The sequence below is a fragment of the Corvus brachyrhynchos genome, unplaced genomic scaffold, assembly GCF_000691975.1.
Source record: "Corvus brachyrhynchos isolate BGI_N302 unplaced genomic scaffold, ASM69197v1 scaffold346, whole genome shotgun sequence".
Classification (NCBI taxonomy): domain Eukaryota; kingdom Metazoa; phylum Chordata; class Aves; order Passeriformes; family Corvidae; genus Corvus; species Corvus brachyrhynchos.
Window position 1 is genome coordinate 2,008,899 of NW_008238644.1, and position 6,040 is coordinate 2,014,938.

Here is a 6,040-nt window from a genome sequence, read left to right on the forward strand (position 1 = left end):
CTTCTATAACAAAATTTTACTTTAATTATACCAGATAGAATTTTCCTTTCTGGATCACTTAGTAGAACTATTGACATGTGCCATACAGAATACTCAGTCTAAAGAAAATCAAGCCGTCTTGTTCACTGAGAGCCTAATTCTTTTCACAGGCACCAAAAATCAGAAGACTGAAAAAAATGATCTTTTGCAGCATAATATTCTGTGTTTCTTGTGTAGCATACAGAATGCTACGTGATTGTTTAGGATATCTGCAGCCTCTGGAATCTCCTGGAAATTATAGAAAAAGGTAAATAGGCCCAGAGTGATGCTGTTTTGGAGTCACTGCAGATAATCCAAGAGGAAGGGCCTCAGAGCACTGATGCCTCCATTAAAGGGAAGAAGGACCAATGTTTCTTGCCTCCTCACTTGCAAGATATCCACCCATGCCCTTTATCTTCCCTCTATAATGAGAAAGAACATTATTCATGTTAATAGAAGTTTCAAATGCATCCTTTCAGAGAGAAAAAGATCTCAATGGAATTAAGCATAATCCTTTTACCTCTTTAAAAGAGTACAAACCAAGTAAAGCACTCAGTAATCTTTCCCGTGATTATGTATTTTATGATGGTATATGATGAATACATTAAAGATAATTTCTAATGTGATATGAAATTCCTCCCATGAATTTCAAATGAGGAGGTATGTGTCTTACAAATTGTCTTGTAATAACCAGAAACCAGATTTGTATTTATTGGTAATTGGTAATTAGTTAAGAGGTTGTCAGGAGCATAAAATAGAAGAATTACTTTACTTGTTATATTTTCCCAATTTTTTTTCATTAACCCTAAAATTCCTTATTTCATTTCATCAATCTCTATGTCAGGCTCCTTTCAACACTTTCCAGAGAGAAAATCATGTGCATATAGCAATTTCCATGAACAGGAGACTGCATAAGTAGGTCTTTAATTTAGACAAATAGAGTTCTTATGATTGCAGATTGCTTCAAGGCTGGGATTTTCAAAACCAGTTATTAACTCTTCTCCTCCTCCCAGCCTCATCTGGGGCTTGAAACTCTGTGTTTTTCCTATCTGAATAGCTCTTACACTACAGCAGAGACACTATCTGTAGGCATTTCACAAGGATTTCTGGATCCTTACCCTCCAAACTGCCAAGGGAGTCTTAAGGGAGGTTGATTATCCCACTCAACTATTGTCACTTACAGGACAGTTTCTGTGATTCAATGTCACCTGTTTGAAAGTGGTGCTGGTGTAAGCACTCACAGCCCACTCACTGAAAGTCCCATAAAATGATGGTATAATCTATTCATTAAAAAAAAAAAAAACAAAAAAAAACAAGACAGAAAGAAGCAAGCAAATCTTTGATGTTATTTCATCAAACTTTTAGCTCATAGGAAACAAAATAGATTCTTTGGGTCTTCATCAGGTTTATCCAGGTTTATAAAAAGTGGGTTTCTGCATATATGAGCATCTGTGAGTGCCCACATTCTTGTGTTTAATTTACTCCTTTATATTCATACAATAGAAATGTAGAACATCAGGTTTAAAAGTTGTTTCAATGATAAATTTTCGTGCATGATAATTTTCCCTGTCAAACAAGTTTTATTTATTTATTTTTAACTCTCCTTTATGTTAGAATAAAATGTTGATGGATATTGGCTTGCATAGATTTCATGAGAAGTTGAAGAGCTGATTTAATATTTTCTATTTGGAATGGAGGAAAAGGCTTTAAGAAATCCATCAGCATTCAAGATGTCTTGTCATTGCTAGACCGAAAATCAGTACAGTCTGATGTGTTAGTTTGCTTGCTTTTCTTTGTTTCCAAGTTTTGCTTTTTTGTATGACCAGGGCTCAATTTAAAAATAAAAAATTAAGCTAAAACCCCGTTAACATAGACAACATGATTTTTCGGAAGTTAATTTTAAATCTGTAAAAATTGAACGTGTGCTGGTCTGCAGTCACATGTTCTCCCCTTCTACACGCGGGTTGTTGTCATGATCCAGTTTATCTGTAGGGGGCAATACGTAACAAGAAATCCCCGATCTCTCATTTTTTACTTTCAGAAAAGCTGCAAGGAAAAGACTGATTTAACTAAATCAACTAGAAGACCAGGATGTGAATTATAGCTCTTTGTTGTGTATTTTTATGTGTGTTAGCTGAGAATTATCTGCTATTACTCTAAAAATCTGAGGAAATGATTGTCCTGATTTTTCAAGCTATTCAGATCTCCCTATATGAACCTCCTCCTTTTGTACTTTTGGGAACTGCACTAATTTCTGCCTTGCCTAACACAGAGACCAGGGCAGGCACACACACAAACCCACAGAGCACCGAAAGCAGGAAGGCTAGGGGCACACTGGAGGCAGCAGGTAATAGGTGCCAAAAATCACTTGTCACTTCATTTCCCAGTCAGAAAACTCTGTATAAAATGAGCACACTTCTTTCAAAAGAAACAGGCCCTAAGATTAGGCAGCTCATGTGTAATTGTTGGCTGTTCTAAGTATTATGCAAGGACTGCCTCACCAGTGTGTGCATCTCAGAAAAGGAAACCTTGTGAATGAGACGAAAAAGATGATGAAGAGGAAATTGCTTGAAATAGGATGTCAGAAAAATGCTTGCACCTCACCTTGGCTTTGTCAGAGCTGGTGAAACTAATGGAATTTGCTGAACAGAGTTTAAATGAAGTAATAGTAGCAGGCATCATGTTCAATAAGAGCAGAATGGAAACATATTCAGGAAGGGTAGAGCAGAGAAATTTTCACTTTCTCCACAAAGATTTTGTTGAGTATTCTGCTATTCAAATATAATATCAGAGACCTTAAGAAACTTAATACCTGTGTTCCTAATACAGGTATTCTGACAGATAACTGTCATCTGCATCATTAACATATTTAGACCAGAAATAAAGAAGAAACCTCCATGATAATGCACCCGAGAGAGTTCACTGCTACTGTCTCGCTCAGTAAAAGAGCTGTAAAATCTCTTTGATAAGGCTTTGAAGCAGGCAGAGCTTTGCAGTGGATCTGCCCAGACCTTCTCCTCTAAGTCTAGGCAGAGGAACTCCCCAGAGGACAGGAAGCTTTTGCATTAAAAAGAAAACACCAACAGTTTTTATTCAAATATAAAACCAAATAATTAACTTTTTAATCAGACAACAGATGATTACTGGGGAAGACAGAACATAAATTAAAAAATGGTTATATAAAACTGGTTTTCTGCCTACACATCTGTGCAATGCAGATGCTTCAGCCAGCACAGTGACTGCAGCTCTGAGCTGCAGCAAACAGGCTCGTTCCTGTGGCCATTCCTGCCATCCACTCCTGGCCTGCTCTCTCCTCCTTCCTCCTGCCTTTGCTGAGGCACTGCCTCCTGCATTACCTAAGTGCCAACATTATTTTCCCAAGCACAGAACTCACTAAATAGCTCTTTTGCACCTTGCAGTCCTGTCTGGTTTTCCCCTCGATCAGCAAGATTGCAAGTAACCAACCATTTTTTTTTTTTTTTTTTTTTTTTTTTTTAATTAGAAGCAGCAGTATGGAAGCATTTTTTTATTGGAATAGCACTTGACACAATTTGGAACAGACTTCCTGCCAAAAAGCCATGCTGCTGGATCCTTAACTTTGCCCTTCTGTATGACCCAAGCAGAATCCCATGAAGTGAATCTTCCTTGATCTTTCTTTAAGTCTCACTGCACATAGCCAAGAGGATTTTCTCTTTAATGCTCATGCATGGCATGAAGCATGAATATTAATAGGCGAGAAAAGGAAATTAAATTCAGATGCAAGATTTCTCTTATTGCTTTTGATTGTTTCAAGTGAAAATACAGAATGCAAATATGAAATTACTACAAACAATAACCAATAAAAGATAAAATCTATTACTAGATTGTGGTAGCAAAAAAGATATCAACTGCATACATGAATTGAAGCATCAGAAGTGACTTCAATTCCCATTCAAGCACAATCATGTCCTCTAGCACAGAAAAGAAAAAAAGTAACTAAATTTACAGATTGAAGTAGTTGTGCATTGGTGTCAAGAATATATTTAGAATGCAGTATGCCTTAGAGGCTACTTTTTGTGTCATACAGTATCAGATTCCAGTGTGTTAGAGGGGAAGCAATATTTCTCTGTAGGGTTTCTGATTCTGGAATGCTCCTCAGCAGTTTATTAACATAATTCCTTGATCTTCCTTAAGTTCAGTATTTAGTAGTTGTTCTATCAGGGATTCTTTGTCACCATTCATGTCTCTGCGTATATGTTGCCTCCCACGTGTTTTTTAAATCATGTTCCTGTTTGAATGACATGTGTTGAAATTATCAAATTCTGAATAAACAACATCACTTTAAGTCAGCAGAAGGCAAACATATTCAATGTACTATTAATTTCTTGAAGTAAAGGAAGATATTCCATAAATGCTTATCTTCCTTAAGAAACAGTTATGATACTTTTTGAGCTACTACTCAAATATGTTTTGAATTAAAAATGAGTGGGGGCTCTTTGAAGAATCCTGGAAGTCTTTAGACAATTTAATTGCACCTTGCAACAAAAAAAGCACACTGTTATTTAAAGTAAGACTAACTACTACTTAAAGCCTGACACTGGGCACTGGGACATTCCCTGATGTGTTGCAGATGCCTTGTTTAGCTTTGTTCACCTTGGCTTTCCAGTGTGTGATAAATCCGTGACCTGTCTGGAGCAGATAATTCATGGACATCTGTACTTGGATTCTTCAGCAGTAATGCCCACACAAGCATCTAACACATGTATACTTGAACAACAGGCTGGCTGTATGCAGAGACAACATATTTATAACACCCTGCCGATTTACCAAAATCTGAATATCGATCTAATATTGATATGCAACTGAGATGGACAAAAACTCTCTAACAGTTTAGAGTTAGAAAGTGAATGTTATATTTGGCGCCAGGCACTGCGTGGGATAGCTCCCTAAGACGCAGGGCCCCGATCCAAGCAAACACAAAGCTTTTTATTTACAAAAATTATGAATATCCAAAATACAAATGCATATTCATAACATTAACACCTCCCATTCTCCGCTTCATATGGAAATGAGCTTAAATGTCATTAAGCATGCATAGTGTGTGTCCTGAATGGAGTCAGTGGTCTTGAATTGGGTCAGTGGTCCCAAGAAAGATGAAGTAACTCATCTTCCTCATTTTGGCCTTTTTGCCTTTTTGAACTTTAACAATCCGAATTACTTTAGTGACCTCTAAGTTTCCTCTTGGCGTGACTTTTGAACGGGTTCCCACCAAGGGAGGAAATTGGTAATTGTCCTTGGTCCCTACACCAACTTATCAAAGTTTCTATTCCTCGTTCTAAGCACAGCTAAGCAAACATGCAAATGACAGATCATCAGTTATTTGGTAATCACATCTTAAAACCCCTCCAGGATTGGATCACACTTAAAATTACTTTCAAGTATAAGTGCTTTTAAGTGCAAATTAGAAATTAAGAGCAATTGATTTTCAGCACTGCCTAAACAGCAAAAGTGGAAGGAGATTTTCCTATATACTTAATTTGTAAAATAATTCATGTAATTTTAAAAAAGTTTTGGTGACTGCTCAAAGATCTCACATTTTTTCAAGTTCTTTAAGCCTGTTATTGATGAACCCATGTTTTTGAGGAATATATTATTTTTAAACTCCTTAGAGAAAAAGATTGTAAACCTTAGATTAAAGAGCAGGCAGTTTCTTAATCACTACACAAGAAACTTGTTAATCTCCTGTCTGACAGCCAGTGGATCTATTTGGGTCACTCTATCACTAATGAAATGCACTTGCCTCCAGAAAGCAGCACTCCGCTGTTTTGCCATATCTGTAACAAAATCAGAAGAGTTTAGCATAAAATCTCAACTAATACCCTGTGAAGTTTAAACAAGAAGAGAAGTGCATGAAAATTTGGAAGAGAGTGGCCTAGAAATGTACATTCAGCTCTCCCTCTTTTACAAAAGGGACATCAATTCTTTAAGTATCTCACCTGAGAGATGGCTTTCAGAGCAGCAGAATGGCCAATGGATTCCTGCT